The following is a 25,564-nucleotide window of genomic DNA, read 5'->3' as shown; positions in this document are numbered from 1 at the left end:
AAGGCATAGATGTTAGATTGTTAGGAAAGCACTTTAAAGTAGTTATTTTAAACATGTCCATAGAATTAATGTAAAAAATGAACATATTGAATACGGAAGAGGATCGAGCAGAGAAATAAAAGCAGTGAAAAAGAGCCAAATAGAAACTATAAAAAAAAAAGAAAAAAAATATATTAGTAGGCTTAAGAGAAGATTGAACATGCACTGTAAATATTAATAAAAGATAAATGCGGGTCAGCAGGATCTTTTTAAATTGATGCTGAATGGGCAGCTAAAACTCCAGGGGCAGCCCACTGTTCTCCTGGCAGAGGAACCGTGATGGAAGCCCATGTAGTTAGGGCCAGGGGAACCTCAGGGGAGGAGAGGGCACAGGGGGACCTGCTGGTTCTGTGTGCATTCTCACAAGCCTCAGTCCAGCCTCTGCGGTGTGCATGTGCGTGATGAGCCCAAATCAGCACAGCAGGAGTTCAGAGAACTGGATTTTGATTTGAACCACTGCTTACAGCAGGTAAGAAAGAACTTGTCATCCACATATAAACAGCAGGCTAGCCTGCTAAGACAAAAATAATTGCATTCCTCAGAAGATTGTAACATAACCAAGAGACTATAAAAAGTAAAATTTGCAATACCCAACATACAGTCAAGATTTACTTAACATGCAAAAAACAAAACAAAACAGGAAAATGTGACCCTGTCTTAAGGGAAAAAGCAATTAAAAGAGACCAATCCTAAGATGATCCAGATGTTGGAATTCATGAAGACTTTAACGAAGCTATTTTAACTATGTTTTTGAGGGAAAAGAAAACACACTTGAAATGAATGGAAATACAGGTATCATCAGCAGATAAGTAGAAATAATAAATATGTGAAACGGAAAATTTAAAACTGAAGAAAAGTCACTGAATAATTTCAATATCAGAATGAAGACGACAGAAGAAGGAGCAAGTGAACTTGAACAGAGATCAATAAAAACTAACCCATCTGAAGAAGAGAGAAAAAGGAGATTATAAAATAAACAGAGAAGAGATTATAAAGTAAACAAAACAGAGGATCGATGTGCCACCACCAACTGAATCTCAAATAACAGAAATTTATTTTCTCAAAGTTCTGGAGTCTGACAATTTAAGGTCAAGCCAGCAGGTTTGGTTTCTGGTGGGACCTCTCTTCCTGAATTGCAGACTTGTGTTTATACACGGCCTTTGTTCTGCAAGTGAGTAGAGGGGGGAGAGAGAGCCAGAGGCAGAGGGTGTCAGAGCACTCCCATGTCTCTTCAGACTGTTCTTGTAAGGACACCAGTCCTACTGGATTGGGGCCCCATACTTCTGATCTCACCTAACCTTTATGACTTTACCACCTCCCTAAAGGCCTTATCTCCAAAATATTGTGACAATGTGGGTTAGGGCTTCAACATATAACTTTTGAGGCAACATTACTCAGTCCATAACAGAAAAAAAGACATGCTTAAATAATGACCCAAAACTTCCCAAATTTGATGAAAGACATAAGTTTTCTGATTTAACAAGTTCAGTAAACCTCACATAAAATAATGCTGTAACGTATACTCAAATAGAATCCAAACATATATTTAAATCAAATATGCTTATTCACATAATAAGCAAACTTCTCTAAATCAAAGATAAGAAAAGCTTCAAAGCAGCTAGATAAAACAACACACCATATAAAGGGAAGAATAATTCTAATGACTTTAAATTTATAATCAGATCCCATGGAAAATAGAAGACAGTAGAACAACTTCTTTTGAGAGCTGAAAGAAAAAAATATGTAATTCAAATTCTATATATAGCATAAATATCTTTAAGTAATAAATTAAAAATAAAGACATTTGCACGTAAAGAAAAACAATGGCAGTTTATCACCAATAGACCTTCTCTACAAGAAATGCTAGGAAAAGGTTTTCTGCCTGTAGAGAAATGGCACCATAAGAAAACTTACATCTTCAAGAGTAAAAGCAAAGCATCATAAGCAGCAAACGTCGTGATAAATGTAAAAGGTAACTTTCTCTCCTAAGTACATTAAAATATATATACAATTATTTAAAACAAAAAACATAGAATTATTGGTTTTTAATGTATGTGGATGTGATATATATGATAACTTCGTCATAGAGGACAACAGAGAGAGGATATAGGGACTATAGGGTTGTGAAAGTCTACATTTTAGGTAAAGAGATATCATATTTTAAATAGTCTGCAAAAGGTCTAATGTGGAAAATGTAATCCTAAGAGAAACCCCTAAAATTGCCAGCCCACCAAAAGACAATAGATTAGTTAAAATGGGATACTAAAAGATATACAAATAATCAACCTACCCCTAGACCCCAAAAAATCAGAGGAAGGGAGCAAAGACAAAAATTAGAGAAGAGACACAGAAAATAAGTAATAAAAATGACAAAACAATAAATATTAGAGAAGGATAATATAATAAAAATTAGAGAACAGACAGAAAATAAATAATAAAAATGGAAAAATAATAAATATTTTGCCATTTATGACTATTGGTGATAAACTAGTTCTAACACATCAGCAGTTGCATTAAAGTAAATGGTCTATACTCTTCAATAAAAGGCAAATATGACAGAGTGAATATAAAAGGAAGTTCCAGCTATTGGTTACCTACAAGAAACACACTATAAATATAAAGAAATATATAAGACAAAAGCAAATGGATAAGAAAGATATAATTCACAAATAGCAAACAAAAGAAGGCTGGAGTGGCTATATTATTATCAATAAAATATGAGGGGTCTTCAAAAGGTTCATGAAAAAATTATAGTTTTCTTTTAATTCCATTATTTCAGGAATTTTTTGAAATATTCTCATAGACTCAAAAACAACCAATATAACCAAAGATAGAGATTTAAGTAGCCTATAAAAGGTTAGGTATGTATATTGTAATCCTTAGAGAAACCCCTAAAAATTCCAGCCCCCCCCAAAACAACAGATTGGTTAAAATCACACAATGATAAAAGAAACAATTCACAAGTAGGGCAGAACAATTATAAATGTGTATGCACCAAATAACAGATCCTCTAAACACATGAAACAACACTTGACAGATTAAAGAGTGAAATGCATTCATAACCAGTAGGAAAATTTAACACTCTTCTCTCAGCAATTAAAAGATAATAGATAAATTATCTATTAGTAATGTTAAATATCATAACAAATATATAAAAAAACTACTTTTCATTTTTGCTACATGCACAAATATAAGAAGTAGGTTGAACCATAAATTATTTAAAAACATTTTTAAAAAATTGAAATCACAATGTATTATCTAACCAGAATGGAGTTTGTATTGAATAGATAGGATTTCTAGAAAAAAACTCAATTAATTTAAAAAACAAGCAACATACTTCTACATAATGCAAGGGCCAAAACAAAAATTACAATAGAAATTCAAATATTCTTTTAACTAAATGATATAAAAATGCAACATATCAATATTTCGTAATGCAGCCAGTGCAGTGATTACAGAGAAACTTGTAGATTTAAAATGTCATATAAAAGAGGGGAAAATAAAAAATGAAAGTCTTAATGTTTTACCATAAGAAGGTAGAAAAAGAAAAGCAAAATAAATTTAAGTGATTACAAAGAGTCAGAGAGAGAAAACAATAAAAATAAGAGCAGAAGTCAATGTAATAGATCAGAAACAAACAAGAGAAAATTATCAAAGACAAAAGGTGGCTCTTTGAAATGATCAACCATATCGACAAATAACTATGTAGACTGAAATTTTAACATAATATCAGGCATAAAAAAGAGGTTAGTTATCACTAAAGATTCTGCATACATTAAAAGGATAATAAAATAATACTTATTTTAATTGGATAAAGTTCTCAGAAAATGTTTACCTAAATGACATAAAAAATTTCTGAATATGCCTATATTCTTCAAAGAAATTGAATGTGTTATTCAAAATCTTTCTAAAAACAAGCAAAAACAAACAAAAAAACACACAAAAATAACTCTAGGTCAAGATAGTTTCACCGAGGAATTCTATATAACTAGTAAACATTCAAGGAAGAAATAGCATCAGTCTTACTCAGATCATACACACACATGCACACACACACAAAAGGCATCTTCAAAAGCTTATGAAAAATGTTTATTATGGAAAAACTATGCATGAATTTTTTAAAAAAAGCACCTAAATAAACTTTTACTAACTTGTTATAACATATCTAAACAGAATCTAGTTTGAGGAACTAAGAGGATATGACATCAGTTTAAAAAGCTCGTATCAAAGAAACATGAACTCTGCTAAAATTACAGCAAGAACAAACACCAAATGTATGGAGAAGTTTGGGTAGCAGAATGGTGAAATCAATGATGCTTTATAAAAAGTTTAGGGAAATGCCCCAAAGAATTCAGCAGCTTACAAATGGATAAATCGTGTTAAGAAGGAACAGTAGCAGACCATTCACATCCATTTGTGAGAAGAAAATTAATCTTGTTTGTGCCCTAATTGAAGAGGACCTGCAATTAACAGCAAAAAGAATAGCCAACCACAGACCTCTCAATATGTCTAGCTTAAATAATTCTGACTGAAAATCATAGTTGAGCAAACTTTCTGCTCAATAGGTGCCAAAACTGTTGCATCCAGATCAACTGTAGAGAAGAGCAGAGCTTTCAATGGAAAATTTAAACAAGTGGAATCAAGGCCCTGAGGCATTTCTTTGAAGAATTGTAACAAGAGATGAAACATGGCTTTACCAGTACAGTCCTGAAAACAAAGCACAATCAAAGCCATGGCTACCAAGAGGTGGAAGAGGTCGAGGCAAAGCAAAAGCAGACAGGTCAAGGCAACAGTTTTTTGGGATGCTAGAAGTGTTTTGCTTGTTGACTTTCTGGAGGTACAAACAATGTTAACATCTGCTTATTATGAGAGTGTTTGGAGAAAGGTAACCAAAGCTTTAGCAGAAAAATGCCCAGAAACCTTCTCCAGAGAGTCTTCCTCCACCATGACAAGGCTCCTGCTTATTCCTCCCATCAGACAAGGGCAATTTCACGAGAGTTTTGATGGGAAATCATTATGCATCCACCTTACTGTCCTGATTTGGCTTCTCTGACTTCTTTGTGTTTCTTTCACTTAAAAAATCATTAAAGGGTACCCATGTTTTTCTTCAGTTAATGATGTAAACATGACTGCATTGACATGGTTAAATTCCCAGGGCCCTCAGTTCTTTAGGGATGAGTTAAAGGGCTGATATCATCATTTTAAAAAATGTCTTAAACTTGGTGGTGTTTATATTGAGAAATAAAGTCATATATTTTCATTGTACTCTTCTAATGTCGTTTTTCCACAAACTTTTTGAAGTCCCCTTGTATGTATGCATGTATGTATGTATGTATGTATGTATGTGTGTGTGTAAGTGTGTGTATGGTGTGTGTGTGTGTGTGTGTGTGTGTGTGTGTGTGTGTGGAGAGAGGGACAGAGACAGAACAATATTCCACTTAAATATAGAAGCCAAATTTTGAACAAAATATCAGTAAATGAAATTCAACAATATACTACAAGAATAATATATCAAGACCAAAAAATGTTTATTTCAGGAAAGCAAGGTTTGAATAATATTCTAAAATCAACCAATGCAGTATAACATATTAACAGAATAAGACAGAAAAAAGCATTTGGTAATTTTAATAGATGCAACAAAAACATTAAAAAATTCAATATCTTCTTAAAATAAAACTTCTCAAAAACCCTGAAATAGTAAGAAACTTCCTCAATTGATAAAGGAATTCTACAAAAATCCATAGTTAACACCATATTTAATAATGGAAAACTATTTTTTTCCTCATAAGATTGAGAATAAGGTAAAATGCCGAATTCCATTCACCTTCAACAGTGCTCCAGATAACTGAAGAACTGTAATAAAGAAAAATAAAATCAAAGGCATAAATATTAAAAGGAATAATTAGAACTGTTTCTTATTTGCAGATAATGTATCTGTTTATTTACAAAATATTGGGATATCTCCCCAATAATTTACCAGAAGGAATAAGAAAATTTAGCAAGGGTAAAAAAACCCACAAGATTAATACACACAAAAAAATCACTTGCATTCTTGTATATAGACAGCCAACAATTGGAAAGTAATATTAGAAAAACAATTCCAAATGCAGAAGTGCAAAATTTTGAAATACTTAGTAATAAAACTAATAAAAGAGGCCTAATACCTCTGCACTGAAAATTATAAAATATTGCTGAGAGGATTGAAGAACAAATAAATTCAGAAGTATACATTGTTCCTGGATTGGAAGAATCAGTGATATTAAAATGGTAATTATTTCTAAATATATTCATTAATGAACACAATTCCAATCAGATTCCAAATAATTTTTCTTTTGGTAGAAACTAACAGAGCTATTTCTAAAATCTATATGAAAACACGCATGACCTAGAATAACAAAAGAAAGTTTAAAAGTTATGAACAAAGTTGAAGGATACCCTTATACTACCTTATTTTAAGCTATAAAGCTAAAATAATCAATACAGTTTAATATTGGCAAATAGATTGGAGATTGATTGACATATTAATCATAAAGACTTTCCATCGAAGGTCCAGAAATTGACCCATGTATGTATAGTCCATTTATTTTTGGTAAAGGTGCCAAAGCAGTTCAATTCAATGGGGTAAAGAAAGTCTATTCAAGAGACATATGAGAAGAACTGGAGGCCCATTTATAAAAAGTAAAATATGAACCTTTTTTAATGCCATGCCACAAAATGAATTTAAAGTGGAACAGAGACCTAAGTAGAAAACTTAAATATATAAAACTTCTAGAAGAAAATTAAGAAAATATATTCTCAATTTTATGGTAGGCAAAGATTTTTCAATGGTCACAGCAGACAGTAATATAAAAGTAAAAAGAAAAGATCACATGTGATAAATTGGACTTCATCAAAATTAAAAATTAAAAGTTTCTGGTTATGACTAACATCTGTAAGAAAACATATAGGCAAGCCACAAACTGGAATAAGATAAAATATTTATGGTACATTTAGTTGAGACGTATCTTGCATAAGGAATATGAAAAGAACTCCTGCAATTTAATAATAAAAATACAAATTACTGAATAAAAATAGATAAAGCACATGAACAGATATTATATAAAAGTAACTATAAGTTCATGACAAAGTGCTCAACAGCATTTGTCATCAGAAAATATGCAAATTAAAATTACTAAGATACCACTAAGCATCCACTAGAATGGCTAGAATAAGAAAGGATGTGCAACATTTCGAACATGTACATTGCTGGCAAGAGCATAAATGGGTGCACTCTGAAAATTTTTTCTCACTTTCTTATAAAATTAAACATATTACTATTCCCAGTCTAGCAATTCTACTTCTAGATTATACCCAACAGAAACAAAAGCTTATGTTCACAAGATAAGAAGTACAAAAATATTCATAAGTAGCTTTATTCATTATAAGTGGGAATAATATTAATATCCATCAATAGGAAAATCAGTAAAGTTTGACACATAAATTTAATGAATTCTACTCAGTCTTAAAAAGCAACAAATTACTGAATCTCAAAAACATTATGCTGAGAGTGAGAAGCTAGACACAAGAGTACATGACATATTATCTCATTTATATGAAGTTCTAGAACATGCAAAACTAATCAATTGTGATAGAAATACGCACAGTTGTTGCTTCTTGTGCTATCAGAATCTGAATGGGGCACAAGGGAACTTCCTGGGATCGTGAAAATACATATTTTGATAGTGGCATGGTTTTCACTGGTATATGCATTTATCACAGCTCACAAATTGTACCCTTAGGATTTGTGCCCTTCACTATATGCAAATTATATCTCAGAGAAATCCTACAAAATGTTTCTTAGTGTTGTGCTGGAGATCTAGCTGGAGCCATAGGGAAAAGAATAGAAATAGAAGGCACAAAGTTTGGAGATAAAACTGTCATTCTTTGAAAATGGCATCATTATGTGCATAGCAAATCCCTAAGAATTTATAATCATACAGCTGGAATTAATAAGTAAATTTTAAAAGGTATTATATGTAAGCCAAATATTTCAAAAAACAGTTATATTTTTATATATAAACAAATAAAATACATGGGTTTAAAAATAATACCTCATAAATAAATAAATGAGGGAGAAAGGGCAAATATTTTTACAGAAGAACCTAAAATAATACATGTAGACACATGCCCCCATTCCAAGAGTTACCAAAATGACAAACTTTGATTTACACTATGTGTATAATGTGTATATAAAAATATATTTACATAACTGTTTTACTCTTTACTCTAAAAGGATACCTATATCTTTGTAGTATAATTTGAAATCAGGTTGTGTTATGCTTCTGGCTTTATTTTATCTTATTTTTCTGCTCAGGATGGCTTTGGCTATTCAGGGTCTTTTGTTGTTCCATATTAGCGTTAGGATTATTTCTATTTCTGTGAAGAATGTCATTGGTATTTTGATAGATTGCATTGAATCTGTACATCGCTTTGTGTAGTATGGACATTTTCACAATGTTAATTCTTCCAACCCAAGAACATGGGACGTCTTGCCATTTTTTTGTGTCCTCTTTAATTTCTTTCAACAGTGATTTATAGATTTTGCTGTAGAAATCTTCCACTTCCTTGGCTAACTTTATTCCTAGGTATTTTGTTTTTCTGGTGACTATTGTAAATGGGCTAGCCCATTTCTTTCTCCTTGATTTCTTTTTCTGCTGGTTTGTTGTTGAAGTATAAAAATGCTACTGATTTTTGCATGTTGATTTTGTATCCTACAACTTTGCTAAAATCATTTATCAACTCTAAGAGTTTTTTTGTAGAGTCTTTAGGCTTTTCTATATATAGGATCATGTCATCTGCAAACAGGGACAACATGACTTCATCTTTTCCAGTCTGGATGCTCTTTATTTCTTTTCCATCCCTGATTGCTCTGTCTAGTGCTTCCAATACTATGTTAAACAGGATTGGTGAGAGTGGGCATCCTTATCTTGTTCCCAATCTTAAGGGAAAGGTTTTCAGCTTTTCCCCATTTAGGATGATATTGGTGGTGGGTATGTTGTATATGGCTTTTATTGTGTTGAGATGCTTTACTTCTATATTTAATTTGCTGAGAGTCTTTATCATGAAGGGATGTTAAATTTTGTCGAATGCTTTTTCCGCATCTCTAGATATAATCATATGGTTTCTGTCCTTGATTTTGTTGATATAGTGTAGCACATTTACTGACTTGCATATGCCAAATCACCCTTGCATCCCTGGGTTGAATCCAATTTGATCATGGTGTATAATTTTTTTGATGTGTTGCTGTATTCTTTTTGCTAATATTTTATTGAAGATTTTTGCATCTACATTCATCAAAGATATTGGCCTGTTTTTTTTTTTTGTTGTTGGTGTTGTATCTTTGGTTTTGGTATCAGAGTGATGCTGGCCTCATAGCATGAGTTTGGGAGAATGCTACAAAGGTATAGTAAACAAAACAGCATGGTACTGGTATAAAAATAGACACATGGATTAATGGAACAGAATAGAGAACCCCCAAATCAACCCACATACTTACAGCCAACTGATCTTCTACAAAGTTACCAATAACATACAATGGAGAAAAGACTGCTCTTCAATACCTGGTGCTGGGAAAACTGGAAATCCATATGTAGAAGAATGAAACCAGACCTGTACCTCTTGCCATATAGCAAAATCAACTCAAAATGGATTAAAGACTTAAATATACATCCCCAAACTATAAAAGTCCTAAAATAAAACAGAGGGGAAATACTTCAGGAAATAGGACTGGGCAAAGACTTTATGAATATGATACCCAAAGAACAGGCAACAAAAGGAAAAATGAACAAATGGGATCACATGAAACTAAAATCCTTTTGCACAGCAAAATAAATAATTAACAGAGCAAAAAGCTAACCTGCAAAGTGGGAGAAAATGTTTGCAAACTATGCATCTGACAAAGGATAAATATCCAGAATATAAAAGGAACTCAAAAAACTTAATAGTAAAAAACCAAATAACCTGATTAAAAAATGGGCAAAAGAGCTGAATAGGCATTTCTCAAAGGAATATATATGAATGGCCAACAGACACATGAAAACATGCTCAGCATAACACAGCATCAGGGAAATGCAAATCAAAATCACACTAAGATATCTCACCCCAGTTAGATTGGCTATTATAATAATGACAGAGAAAAACAAATGCTGGCAAGGATGCAGAAAAAGGGGAAGTCTCCTGCACTGTAGGTGGGACGGTAAATTAGTGCAGCCATTATGGAAAACAATATGGAGGTTCCTCAAACAATTACAGAGAGAACTGCCGTATGATCCAGCAATCCCACTGCTAGGTATATACCCGAAGGAATGGAAACCATCATGTCGAAGAGATAACTGTACTTCCATGTCTGTTGCAGCTCTATTTACAATAGCCAAGAGTTGGAACCAACATAAATGTCCATTGTCAGATGACTGAATAAGGAAAATGTGGTATATCTATACAATGTAATATTACTCTGCCATGAAAAAGAATGAAATACTGTTATTTGCAGCAACATGGATGAAGTTAGAGAAAATTATGTTAAGTGAAATAAACCAGGCATAGAAAGAGAAATACCACGTGCCCTCACTTATAAGTGGGAGTGAAAAGAAGGAAGGAAAGAAGGAAGGAAGGAAGGAAGGAAGGAAGGAAGGAAGGAAGGAAGGAAGGAAGGAAGGAAGGAAGGAAGGAAGATTACAACAATAAGAGTAATGCATTGAAGTTTCAAAAGGAGAGAACAGAACAGAAGTTACCAGAGGTGGGGAAGGCAGAAGGTGAGGGGGGTAAGGAAGGCACTGGAAAAGGTCTATCAAAATTGATAATATTGAATATACTAATTATCGTGATTCAAATATCACATGTTGCACACAGGTATTGATACTCAATGGTGTACTCCACAGATATGTGCAATCAACTATGTTCCAATAAAAAATAAATTAACAAAATTTTTGGTGTCTGTAAATAAAGTTTTATTGGAAAGAAAAAAAGAAAAAACCTAAACTGTTACCTATTCGTTTTTTATATTACTCATGTGTTTTCCAAGATGGCTATAATTGGCACTTATTAAATTGTTATATCAGCATATTTCTAGTTGTAAGGGTATTTTTTATAAAGAAATTTATCTATATTTATTTATTTATATATATATACATTTTATTATACACACATGTGGGGTACAGTGTTGAATTTCAATAATTGTGTACAATGTGTGATAGTTAGATCAGTGTATTGGCTTATTCATCATTACAATACACCATCATTCTTTGTGTCCATTGACCAATTCCTCACAAGGCTCCCTCCCTCTCTCCAGCCCCTCCCCTTTTCCACCTCTACTTTTCTAAAAGTTCAGTGTATTACTGTGACTGTTGTTTGTTTCTTTCTTTCTCTCTGTCTCTCTTTATTGATCATTTGTTTATTTATGGATTCAGTTCCCAGTTATGAGTGAAAGCATGTGGTATTTCTCTTACTGTACCTGGGTTGTTTCACTTAGAATAATTTTCTCTAGTCTCATCCATGTTGCTGCAAATGGTAGAATTTCATTCTTTTTTACAGCTGAGTAGTATTCCATTGTGTATATATACCACACTTTCCTTATCCAGTCATCTATCAATGGACATATAGGTTGGTTCCATTGCTTACCTATTGTAAATAGAGCTGCAATAAATATGGGAGTGCTGGTATCCCTTTGACCTGATATTTTCCAATCCTCCTGATATATCCCCAGTAGTGAGATTGCTGGATAATAAAAGCCATATATAATAAATCCACTGCCATTATCATCGTAAATGAGGAAAAGCTGAAAGCTTTCTCCTTAAGATCAGGAACAAGACAAGGATGCCCACTCTCTCCACTCTTACTTAACATAATATTGGAAGTACTTGCCAGCGCAATTAGACAAGAGAAAGAAATAAAGGGCATCCAAATAGGTAAAGAGGAAATCAAATTGTCCCTGTTTGGTGAAAACATGATTCTATGTATAGAAAACCCAAGAGATCTCCCAAAAAACTCTTAAAGCTGATAAATGAATTCAGTAAGATTGCAAGATACAAAATCCATATACAGAACTCAGTAGCATTTTAATACTCCAACAGCAAACTAGAAGAAAGAGAGATCAAGAAAACAAGCCCATTTACAATAGTCACTAATAAAAAAAAAAATACCTAGGACTAAATATACCCAAAGAGGTGAAAGATCTCTACAATGAGAACTACAAATGTTTTCTGAAAGAAATTAAAGAAGACACTAAGAAATGGAAAGACTTTCCCTGTTTGTGGATTGGAAGAAACAATATAGTAAAAATGTCCATATTTATTTTTTAATTAAAATATATTGATTGTACACATAGTTGTATTTTAATACATGTATATAATGTATGATAGTCATACATTATGCAAGTTAGCATATTCATCATCACAAAAATTTATCATTACTTTGTGATGAGAACACTTGAACTCTCTTCGAGCCACTTGAAAACTTTCAATAAATTATTGTTATGGATACCTAGCACTACTGTACACCACTGGAACTTATTTTTCCTGTCTAGCTGTAATTTTGTGTCAATTGACCACCCTCTCTCTATCCTCCCCTTCCCATCCTCTAGTAATCACAATTCTAATCTCTACTTTTAAAACTCCATGTAATTATTTATTTTTAGTTCCCATATATGAATGAGAACATGTGGTATTTATCTTTCTGTGCCTGACTGAGTTTACTTAACATAATATCTTCCAGGCTCATCCTTGTTGCTGCAAGTGACAGGATTTCATTCTTTTTCATTGCTGCATAGTATTCCATAGTGTGTACATACCATGTTTTCTTCATACATTCATTTGTCAGTGGACATCTACATTGATTCCATGTCTTGGCTATTGTGAATAGTGCTGTGGTAAACATGGGGTGCAGATATCTCTTAAATATGCTAATTTAGTTTCTTTTGGGTAAATAATCAGCAGTGGGATTGCTGGATCATATGGTAGTCTTTTTTTTAGGTTTTTTGTTTGTTTTTTTGAGGAAACTCCACTCAGTTTTTCATAACGGCTGGACTAAATTACATTCAACCAACAGTGTACATGAGTTTCCTTTTTACTGCATTCCCACCAGCATTCATTATATTTCATCCTTTTTGTAATAGCCATTATAACTGGAATGAGAAGATACCTTATTGTGGTTTTGATTTTCATTTCCCTAATGATTTGGGATGATTTTTTTTTTTTTATGCTGTGCAGAAGCTTTTTAGTTTGATATAATCCCGTTGGTCTATTTTTGATCTCGTTGCCTTTGCTTTAGAAGTCTTCTTCATAGAAATGTTGCCCAGACCAATATCTTGGAGTGTCTCCCTTATATATTTTTCTAGGAGTTTTATAATTTCAGATCTTACATTTAAGTCTTTAACCTATTTTGAGTTGACTTTGGTACATGGTTAGAGGTACAGGACTAGTTTCATTCTTCTACATGTAAATTTCCCAGTTTCCCAGAAACATTTGATGAAGAGGTTGTCCTTTCTCCAATGTATGTTCATAGCACCTTTGTGAAAAAATCAGTTGGCTGTAGATATTTGGATTAACTTTTAGGTTCTCTATTCTATTCTACTGGTCCTTGTGTCTGTTTTTATACCAGTACCATGCTGTTTTGATTACTATAGCTTTTTAGTATATTTTGAAATCAGGTAGTGTCATGCCTCTAGCTTTGTTTGTTATTTTGGTTTGTTTTCTTATTTTTGTGTTTTGTTTTGCTCAGGGTTGTTTGGTTATTCAGAGTTTTTTGTGGTTCCATATGAATTTTAGGATTTTTTTTTTCATTTCTGCGAAGAATGCCATTGTTACTTTGATGGGGATTCTACTAAATCCATTGATTGCTTTGGTAGTATGTTAATTTTTGCAATATTAATTGTTCCAATCCATTCTCTTAGTATTTCTTTTCATTGTTTGTGTCCTCTTTAATTTCTTAAATTTGAGTTGTGTAGTTTTCATTGTTGTGATATTTCACCTCCTTGGTTAAATTTATTTCTAGGATTCTTTTTGGTAGCCATTGTAAATAGGATTGTTTTCTTAATTTCCTTTTCAACTAGTTTGTTGTTGGTGTATAGAAATGCTACTGAATTTTGTGTGCTGATTTTGTATCCTACAACTTTACAGAATTTGTTTATCAGTTCTGAGGGGTTTTCGGTGGAGTCTTTAGGTTTTTCTATATATAAGATCATGTTATCTGTAAAAAGGGACAATTTGAGTTTTTCTTTTCCACTTTGGGTGAACTTTATTTATTTTTATTCCCTAATTGCTCTGGCTAGAACTACCAGTTGTTATGTTAAAAAAGGATGGTGAGAATGGGCATCCTTGTCTTGTTCCTGTTCTTAAAAGAAAACCTTTAAACTTTTCCCCATTCAGAAGAATGTTACCTGTCATTTTGTCATATATGGGCTTTACTGTGTTGAGGTACCTTTCTTCTATACCTATCTTGTTGAGAGTTTTTATCATGAAGTAATGTTGAAGTTTGTCAAATGCTTTTTTCTGCACCTGTTGAAATGATCGTTTTTGTCCTTGATTTTGTTGATGTGGTGTATCACATTTATTGACTTGCATATGTTGAACCATCCTTGATTGCCTGGGATAATTCCCACTTGATCATGGTGTATAATCTTTTTGACATGTTGCTGAATTCAGTTTGTCAGTATAGTATGTTGTTGAGAATTTTTGCATCTGTGTTCATTAGGGATATAGTTTCTTTTCTTTGTCATGTCCTTGTCTGATTTTGGTATCAGAGTGATGCTGGCCTCATAGGATAAGTTTGGGAGAATACCCTCTGCTTCAATTCTTTTGGAATAGTTTGACAACAATTGGTATGAAATTTTTTTTTTTAAATCTTGGTAAAATTCAGCAGTGAAGCCATCTACTACTGAGCCTTTCTTTGTTGGGAGACTGCTGATTAGTGATTCAATCTTGTTGGTCAGTATTGGTCTATTCAGGTTTTCTATTTCTTCTTGGTTCAGTCTTGGTAAGCTATGTGTCCAGAAATTTGTCCATTTTCTTCAGATTTTCCCATTCATTGGCATACAGTTTTTCATAATAGTCTCTAATGATTCTTTGTATAGGCATTTAGATTTTGTAAAATAATAAAATAAACCAACCATCTCTTATTTATGAAAATTCAACAAATGGATATATTTTTTCTGTCTGTGCAACCTTTGCAAAAATATACCAAAAAATGCCAAAATAAAAATTATGGGTTTAATTTGCATTATTCTAGTGACTAATGGTGTTCACCTTCTTGTCATGTGCTTATTGATCATTTGTATTGGCTATTCATTCATATCATTTTTGGTGAAATATTTAAACATTTTGCCCATTTTATTGGCTTCATTCTCTATTACATTGCAAAAGTTGTTATATATCTGGAGAAAAGTCTTTTATCCAATATCAGATTTGAGTTTTCAATTTCTTAGCTAAGTTTTATAAAAAGCAAAATTTTAAGCAATGGAATCTAAAATATAATTTTTTTCTTTCATGCTTTGTTCTTTTGGTGTTCTAAAAAATTGTTGCTTAATCAGAGGTCACAAAAATATTCTTCTGGAGCTTCTGGAGTTTTAGGCTTTACATTTAGATTCATGATCCATGTCAAGTTTATGTGTGTATTTAGTGTGGGTTATGGGTTGATGCTTTCTTAAATTTTGTAAACGTATGTCCTCTTGATACAGCAACATTTGTTGCAAAACTATTTTTTCTCCATTGAATTATCCCGATAGATATATGTATATATCAATATTGTCTTGATTATTGTTGCTTTATATTAATTCTAGAAATCAGGTAGTCTAAGTCCTCCAAGTTTATTCTTTTTCAAAATTGATTTTGCTTTTTAAGATCCATTTCATTTCCATATAAACTAGAATCATGATTAATTTCTTTTTTAGAAAACCTGCTGAAATTTTGATTTTGATTTTTTGAATCTATAGATTGGAATGAACTTTTTTTACTAATATGGAATCATCTGTTTTACAACATAGTGTAGTTATCTTTTATTTAGTTTTTTTTAAAAAAATTCTAGCAACGTTTTAGTTTTTAGTGTCTAGAACTTGCACAGATTTTGTTGAAGTTATCCATAAGCATTTTTAATGCTCTCGTAAGCAGTATTAATCTTTTTTCAAATGTTTATTGTATTTTATATTTCTTGCTGGTAATTCTAGCTAAAGAATTACCAATTTGGGGAGGGTGGTGTTTGTTTTCAAAGTGCCAACTTTTGATTTTATGAGTTCTATTTATTATTTTTGTGTGTTCTTTATCACTGCTTTCTACTCATATTTCTTACTTTCTTGATTTGCTTATTTTGGCATTAATTTTTAATTTGTTTTCTTGTTTCTAATGTGACTATTGACTTGATATCATTGAGACCTCTCTTCTTTTCTAATAAAAGCTTTTAATTCTATAACTTCCTCCAAACATATCTTTAGCTACATTCTGCAAATTTTGTTCTGTTGTGTTTTTATTTTCATTCAGTTCAAAATAGTCATAATAACAAGAATAACAGTAATAATATCTTCCCACAAATATTTTCTCAGACCTAGACAGATTTGCTGCTGAATTCTACCAAATATTCAAAAAAAGTTTTATTATCAATACTGTATGAACACCTCCAAAAAATAAAAAAGAAGGAAACACTTCTCAACTCCTTATATGCAGCCAATATTACTGATACTCAAACCAGACAAAAGCATGAAAAGGAAATAAAAGTATAAACAATAACTCTTATGGACATAAACACAAAAATTCTCAACTAAATACTAGAAAACTGAGTACAGCGACATATAAAAAAAAAGTTATGCATCATGAATAAATGGAACTCATTCCAAGAATAATAGTTTAGTTTAACATCTGAAAATCCTTAAAATAATAGATTATTTAATTTATTATTTTTTAATCCTTAAAAAAATTCTATTACATTAATAGAATTTTAAAAACAAAACCCACAAATGATCTCAATAGACGCAGCAAATAACGTCTGACAAAATCTAACACACTTTTATGATTAAAACACTCAGCAAATTAAGAATAGAAGGGAAATTCTTCAAACTCATAAAAGCCATCTACAAAAAAACCCCACCATGAACATCATAGTTGTTGAAGGCCTGAGACGCATTTGCTCTAAGATCAGGAATGAGACAAAGATGTCTACTCTCACTACTTCTATTTGACATTGTATTCGAAGTTTTAGACAGGGCAACCAGGCAAGAAAAGAAATAAATGACCTCTATATTGGAAAGGTAGAAGTAAAAATATCTCTATGTGTAGATGACATGAACTTGTATATTAAACAATCTTAAAGAAACCACTAAAAATCTATTAAAACCAATAAGCAAGTTTATCAATGTTGCAGGATAAAAGATCAATATACAAAAATCAACTGCATTGCTATACACTAGTAATGAACAATCTGAAAATGAAATTACAAAGACAATCACATTTGCAATAGCATCAAAAATAATAAATACATAGGTTTAAAGTTAACAAAATAGTCCAAATTTGTACTCTGAAAACTACAAAGAACTATTGAAAGAAATTAAAGAATATCTAAATAGGTGGTAAAATATCCCATGTACATGGATCAGAAACTTAATATTGTTAAGACGACAATACTGTACAAATTGATCTACAAATTCAACACAATTCCTACCAGGATTCCAAATGAGTTCTTTGTAGAAATTGACACGCTGGTTCTAAAGTTCATGTAGAATTACAAGGGACCCAGAATAGACAAAACAACCATGAAAAGATAATGTTGGAGGACTAACCCTTCCCAATTTCAAAACTTACTACAAAGAAATGGTACTCAAGATATTTTGAAATTGACATAAGAATAGACATAAAAATAAATGAATTAGAATTGACAATTCAGAAATAAAACCATGTGTCCATAGTTAACTGATTCTGGGCAAGGTTTCCAACATCATTCAATGGGAAAATAATATTTTTCAAATTTATTTTTTATTTTTTCCAACAAATTTTGATGGAACAATTAAATAGCCTTATGTAAAAAAATGAAATTGGAACCTTACATCATGACACATGCAAAAATTAACTCAAAATGTATCAAAGAACTAAATTTAATAGCTAAAACCATAAAACTCATGGAAGAAAATATAAATGTAAATTTTTGTGGTGTAAGCTTTCTAAAAAATATGACATTAAAATTACAAGCCACCAAAGGAAAAAGATAACTTAGACTTCATCAAAATTTTGTGCTTCAAAGAAAATCATGAAGAAAGTAAAAAACAACCTAAAGAATGAAGAAAATGTTTGCAAATAATATACATGATAAGGGACTTCTATGTAGGATTTGTAACAATGCTTGCAGCTCAATAATGTAAGAAGAAATAACCCAATTTTAAAATGGGCAAACAGTCTGAATAGATGTTTCTCCAATATATGAATGACCAATAAACACAAAAAAGATGCTCAATAGCAGAGAAAAGCAAACCAAAACCATCATGAGATACGACTTCACACCTTAAAGGTTGGCTAGGATTTTAGAAAAATAAGGAAACAACAAGTGTTTTAGAATATATACATTAGTTGGAACCCTCATGCATTACTTGTGGGAATGTAAAATGGTACAGCCACTGTGGGAAACACTTGAGTGGTGTCTCACAATTTTAAACACACAATTACCACATGATTCAGAAATTCCACTCTTAGAAATACACCTCATCACATTTTTGTTCATAGTAGCACTATTCACAATAGCCAAAAGGTGGAAACAACCCACGCTCCTTCCTAAGGATGTGCATAAGAATCTTATTGATCCTCCAGCTTCTGGTGGTTGCCAGCAATCCTTGATATTCTTTGATAACTCTGATTTTTGCCTCCAGCCTTACATGGCTGTCTTCCCTATGTGTCTGTGTCCAATTTCCCCCTACCTTATAAGAAGAACACCGATAATTGGATTAGGGCTCACTATGACCTCATCTTACCTTTATTATATCTGCTTCCAAATACAGTCATATTCACAGATTCCAGGTGGACATGAATTATGAGGGGACAGTATCCAATGCAGTACAATCTCCAGGTATTTGGGGGGGTTTCCAGCTGTTTTTGTTATTGATTTCCTGTTTAATTCCATTGAGCATACTTTGCATGGTTTCTGTTATTTTACAACTGTTCATTTTTGGAAGAGGAAGTGGGGATTCCTGAAGGGGGTGGCCATGCTTACCCCACTGCCCCACTCCTCCCACACTTTAGAGCACACAGCATCATCTGAGGATGGTCTGGGAGCGTGACAGAGAGCCACGAGGTGGCCCGTTACTATCATTTATATGTGGTGTGAACTTCAATGAAGACTAACAGTAAAACTCTTAAATGTCATCAGGTTTTACCAAAGCTAATGGACCATTCAGAAGCTCTGGGTTATAATGAAGCCCTTATTTAAGAAATACTTGACTCTGCCAATTTAGAGAACTATGCTTAAAAAATGGTTTTGTACGCAGACAATGAAGATAGTGCTGGGTGATTTCACAAAAATGTAATCAATTTATTGTATATTGCAAGTCTTAATAGGTGTCATTAAAGTATTTGGAGAACTCATTGATGGAAACATGAAACACAAAAAGTATGCAAGGTGGGAAGCAACAAATTTCCATAAATTTTAAACAATGGAGAGACTTCTGAAGCAGGACCTGTTGGAATTGAAGAATATGATGATGTTGAAGAAAACAGAGATGCTCTAGTCACTCCTCTGCCCACTCAGCCACTTTAGCCATCATGATCTTCAACCTGTGTCCCAAACAACATGGCATTGTGTGACTCTGGTGAAATGCAGATTCCTCCCACTGCACGTGCCCCAGCTAATGCATCAGAGATGCCTCACAGCACAGGTGAACATGCAGTAACATCTAACCTACCCCACAGACTATTCTGGCCATGGATCCCACACTTGTCAGTACACTTCCTCGGGATGATATCCATCTAACACCAGAGAAGATTATGTATTAGAGCTCAGGAATATTTCAAACATGCTGGCAGTATTCTGCAACATGAAGAGGTGAGTGCTGCTGTCTCTGCAGAGGGCCCTCAAGCACTGACCACGGGCAGAGAATGAAGCTTGTGACAGCAGATCCATGCAACTTTGGTCTAAAGAGCTCACAGTCCATTACTCTACCTTCAGCCTATCAGAAGCACAGTTTTAAGGAAGACTTCAGTTCCACTGAATATGCCAATAGAATCTGTGTCTGTGCATCAGATTCCTGTTCAGTTTTCATTGTCCATTTAGTAGATCCAATAATCCGCATATATGGGGCTGATGTATGTATGATCCTAAAAATGCTCATTGAACCCTGCTTCAAAAAATTAAAACATACTTCTGTAAAATGTACATTGGGAAAATGTTTTGTGTTTTAATTTATACACATTAAGGGAATTTTTAAAAATCTATAATGTTCGGGCAGAAGGACAATTATTACTTGGTTATAAACCTTTTAATTTAGCTTTTAGGAAACATCACCAGAATATTTCGCATTAGAGGTTATGTTTTTGTTTACCTTAGAATTTATAAAGTGCAGATGAACGTCCTCAACTGTTAACATGAATATGAAGGACACTATGTTCAAAACTCCATTTATATTCGTGTTAAATATAACTACATTAAAAGTAGAAATTTCATGCAAGTAAATACAACAGGGTAAAGTTAGACTTAAAAATAATGGTGGTTTCCCAGATACTTTCCTTTGTCCATTGAAACTTGACATGAATTGGAATTTGTTTCAGAGGCAGTTTGACTGCATGTATCAGAAAATTTTTTAAAAAATGACATTTCAGTAATTCCCAGAAACCTGGTGTTTTAAGCTAAGGTTTTCTTTTGCTGCTGTGAAATGCATACCTGCAGATGATGTGGAAGACTAAAGAGTGTAGGTTTTCAGTTTTGTTAAGTTTATAAGTTTTGTGAGAAATTATGAACTTACTGTGTCACCAGCATCCATGCAGTAGAAAAATAAAGAAATATGTTACCTAAAAACAAAACAAAAGTTCAATCATGCTTTATGGTCCCAAATGTGGTTTTGGTCAACGTTCCATGGAAGCTTGAGAAGAATGTGTATTCTGCTATTTTTGAACAAAGTATCCTATAAATGTCAATTAGACCAAGTTGATTAATAGTGCTGTTCAGGTCAATTCTTATGGATTTTCTGACTGCTTGGTTTATTGATTATTGAAAGAGGGCTGGTGAAGTCTATTTATAGTAGTGGATCTGCTTATTTCTCCTTACGGTTCTCTCAGTTTTTGTCTCACATATTTTAGTGCTCTGTTGTCAGGCACATTTATTTTAATGGTTGTTATGTCTTCTTGGAAACTGACTCCTTTGTCATAATGTAATGCCCTCTTTATCTCCAACATTTTTTTTGTTATAAGGTTTTCTTTTTAAAAAATTAATGTGGCTAATTTAGCTTTATTTTAGTTAGTATTACCATGATATATCTTTCTTCATCCTTTTATTTTTAATCTATGAAAATCTCTGCTGTTAAAGTTGGTTTCTTGTAGACAACATATAATTGGGTTTTGTTTTATAATCCACTGTTAAAATTTCTGCGTTTTAATTGATGTATTTAGACCATTCACATTTCAGGTGACAACTGATATATTTGGGTTCATATCTGTCATGTTTATATTGTTTTTTATTTGTTGCACATGTTCTTTGTTTCTATTTTTTCATCTACCTCTTCTGCTTTCTCCAGTTTATTATTTTTTTTTGATTGGAACACAGTTGATTGCACATATGTGTGGGGTACAGCATTGAATATCAATACCTGTGTGCAATATGTGATATTTGAATCAGGATAATTAGTATATTCTTCATTGCACAATGTAATAGATTTTCATAGCCTTTTACCAATCCCTCCCTTTCACCCCTCTCTCTTTCCTACCTCTGGTAACCTCAGTTCTGTTTTTTTCTCTTGAAAGTTCAACATGTTATTCTGATTGTTGTATCTTTCTTTATTTTATTAGTTGTTTATTTTATAATTTATTTTTTATTAGATCCCACATATAAATGAGGACATGCAGTATTTCTCTTTATGTGCCTGGATTATTTCACTTAACATAATTTACTCTAAGTTCATCCATGTTGTTGTGAATGGCAGTATTTCATTCCTTTTTATGGCAGAGTAGTATTCATTGCATAAATATACCATATTTCCCTTATCCAGTCATCTGATGATGGACATTTTTGTTGCTTCCAACTCTTGGCTATTGTAAACAGAGCTGTGATAAACATGGGAGTACAGGTGTTCCTTTGACGTGATGATTTCCATTACTTTGGGTTTATACCCAGCAGTGGGATTGCTGGGTCGTATGGCAGTTCTATATGTAGTTTTAACTGAACATCTCATGATTTTATTTTTCACCTCTCTTTAGTATATTAATTGTGATTCTTTTAAAAACTTAGTTCTTGTCGTAAGAGTTCACCATCTGCATTTTCAACTATCTGAGTCTACCTTCAGATGTCACTGTACCCTTTCATGCAAGTATTCCCAATTGCCCCCTCCTCCCCTTTGTAACACTGCTGTCCTTTGCTTAATTTATTCATAAGCTATTGATACCCAATACAGTGTTGCTATTATTTCTTTAAAGAAATAATCATTTAGATTAATTAAAAACATAAGACAAAAATTTTTATTTTACCTTCCTTTATTCCTTATTCAACACTCTTCCTTTCTTTAGGTAGACCCAGGTTTCTGGCTTATATCAATTTCCTTCCCCCTTAAAGACTCATTTTCATATTTCTTGTGTAGGTTTTCTGGTGATGAGTTCCATGAATTTCTTCAGTTTTTGTTAGTGAAAGGATTTATTTATCTCCCCCTTACTTTCAAAGTATAATTTTAATGAATATTGAATTCTAGGTTGGTGGATTTTTTACTTCAGCACATTAAAAATTTCACTCTGCTCTCATCTTCTTGCATAGTTTCAAAGATAATTCCCTTGTAACCCTGATGCTTGTTCCCGTATAGGTAAGTCATGTCCCCACCTTTATTTCTTTCAAGATTTTCTCTTTGTCTTTGTTTTTTTTCTGGCTTACATACAACATGCTTGTTTGTTGACTTTTTTTTGTTTGTTTTACTGGTCCTGCCTGGTGTTCTCTGAGTTTCCTGGATCTGTAGTTTGTTATCTGTCATTAAATTTGGAAAATTCTTGGGCATCATTATTTTAAGTATTTCTTCTAATCCATTATTTCTTCTCTTTCTAGTATCCTAATTATATGTATGTTAAACCTTTTAAAATTGCCCCCAAATTCTTTGATATTCTGGACTATTTCAGATTTTCATTTGTTTTTCTATCTGCATTTTAGTTGGGAAATTTTTACTGACATGTCTTCAGGCTCATGGATTCTTCCCCTGACTAAGTCCAGTCTCCTGATGAACCCACGAAAGGTGCCCTTGGTTCTTTTGTGGTCAATGTTTTTGGTTTATAGCATTTTATTTCAATACTTTCTCAGAGTCTCTGTCTCTCTGCTTACATTATCCATCTTTTCTTGCATGTTGTCTGCTGTTTCTATTAAAGCACTTAACATATTAATCATGGTTATTTTAAAGTCCTTATCTGATAATTCCAAAATTCATGTTACAGCTGAGTTTGGCTAGTTTGCTCAGTCTTTTCACAGTATATTATTTCTTGTCTTTCTTGTGATTTGTTTGTTTCTTCAAAGCTGGACATAACAAACGGCATACTAAGAACTGAGGGAATTAGGTCGTGACTGTGAAGTCTGGCAAGGAGTTGGCTGTATTTAACACCGGCTGTAGCTGTGGGTTCTGTAGGCTGGAAGTCCCTTTGCCGTCCTTGGTTTTGCCTTTGCTGCTGTCTTTGTGCTTCTTTGAGATCTCTTTCTTAGGTGAAGTCTGTGTCTTGCCACTCTTTAGCTGTAATCAATTGTTTCTATAGCGGGTCCTATGGGTGTCATGGTAAGGCATGGGGAGGGGGAGCTTTTGTTTAATTCTCAGGTTCTGGTGGACTTGTGCCCCTGAGCTGTTGCCTTCATGGGTGTTTTTAGGCTTTTCCCCTGTAGCTGAGCCCGGAAGGCTCGAGGGGGCTGGAGTCGGGGGTCTACCTTTCCCAGGTGGAATAAGGCTCTGATAAGTTTTTTCCCTTGAGAATGGGCCTTTGTTATAAAGACTGTTTGTACATACTTCAAAATAGTTAATCTTTTCCTTCCCCTGCCAGAAATACAAAGGAATCTTTCTTGGCTCTTCACTGTGAGAAACTGCTGGAATTCTTGGAGGTAAAACTTACGAAAGTGTGAGGTCCTCCAAAGAAACATGTCCCAGGAGTCTCATCTCAGCTAGCCAACACTCGGCCTCCAGTAATTCATCAAAATTGCCATTTACAAGTTCCTGGTTCCAATTCATGGCTCCAGAGGCTTCCGGAACAGATCTCTCTGTGGCTCTCTGGATGTGCTTATCTCTCCAGGTTTTGTGGATACACTATCTTCGCTGAGAAAACCAACTACAGCTCCTAATTAGTTTACAAACATCTGCTTGTCTCAGCGCACTCTTAAGAGTACAAAAAGATAAGTTACACGCAGGGAGAATATGTTTGCAAAAACATATCTAATCAAAAATGTATATCTACGTATAAATGTACATTCAAAATTCAACAAGAAAAAAAATTTCAAAAATCACAATAAGAAAACAAACCCAATTAAAAATGGGCAAAATATTTAACAGACACTTCACCAGACATGATAGATAGATTATAAATAAGTGCTATACACCACTAAACATCAGGGATGTGCAAACCAAAAGCACACTGAGATAGCCCCACACACCCATCAGAACCAGCACCATTTAAAAGACTGGCCGTAGCAGGTGCTGGTGAGAACGTGTAGAAAGTAGAGCTCTCAGACACGCTACGCAACACGAACTGACACAACCCGTGTGGGAAACAGTTTGACAGTTTCTTAAAAAGCTGAACACAAACTCATCAGATAATACCTTTCCCACTCCTTTGCATTTACCCGAGAGAAATGTAAGCATGTGCCTTAGCAAAGATTCGTACATGAATGTTCACAGCAGCTGTATTCCTAAGAGTCAAAAACTGGAAACCACTCACAATCTTATCAAAAGGCGCATGGGCAAGCGGGGTGCAGAGTGTCCATATGACGGAATGCTGCTGAGCAGTACAGTGACACAGAAGCGTGGCGTCTGCAGCGGCAGGGCGAATCCCACAGTAATATGTGGAGGGAGAAGCCAGGCAAAAAGCAGCACACACTGCATGATCCCATTTACGTGCAACTGTAGAAAATGAGAGCTGGTGTAGAAGTGCAAGTAGCACGGAAAGTAGATAAGTGGTTTCTTGAGGATTTGTGGGGGGCAGGGAGGTGACAGAGAGAGGGACTACAAAAGGGCGGGGTGACGTTCTGGGTGATGACAGACATGTTTATTGTCTTGATTATGGTGATGGTTTCACAAGTATACACGGGTCAAAATTTGTTAAATTGTACAATTCACTAAATTGTGCACTTTAAATATGTGTAGTTAATTTTA

General features: G+C 33.4%; 1 pseudogene; it reads left to right on the top strand.

Moving 5' to 3' along the window:
• LOC134379199 (vacuolar protein sorting-associated protein VTA1 homolog) overlaps window positions 1-19,927 on the top strand; it is a 35,794-nt pseudogene extending 15,867 nt beyond the window's left edge.
• Window positions 19,928-25,564: the final 5,637 nt, after the last annotated feature.

Source organism: Cynocephalus volans, chromosome 5, assembly GCF_027409185.1.
Source record: "Cynocephalus volans isolate mCynVol1 chromosome 5, mCynVol1.pri, whole genome shotgun sequence".
Lineage (NCBI taxonomy): Eukaryota > Metazoa > Chordata > Mammalia > Dermoptera > Cynocephalidae > Cynocephalus > Cynocephalus volans.
The sequence above is the reverse complement of the archived record's forward strand: the minus strand, read 5'-3'. Positions and strand labels throughout refer to the sequence as shown.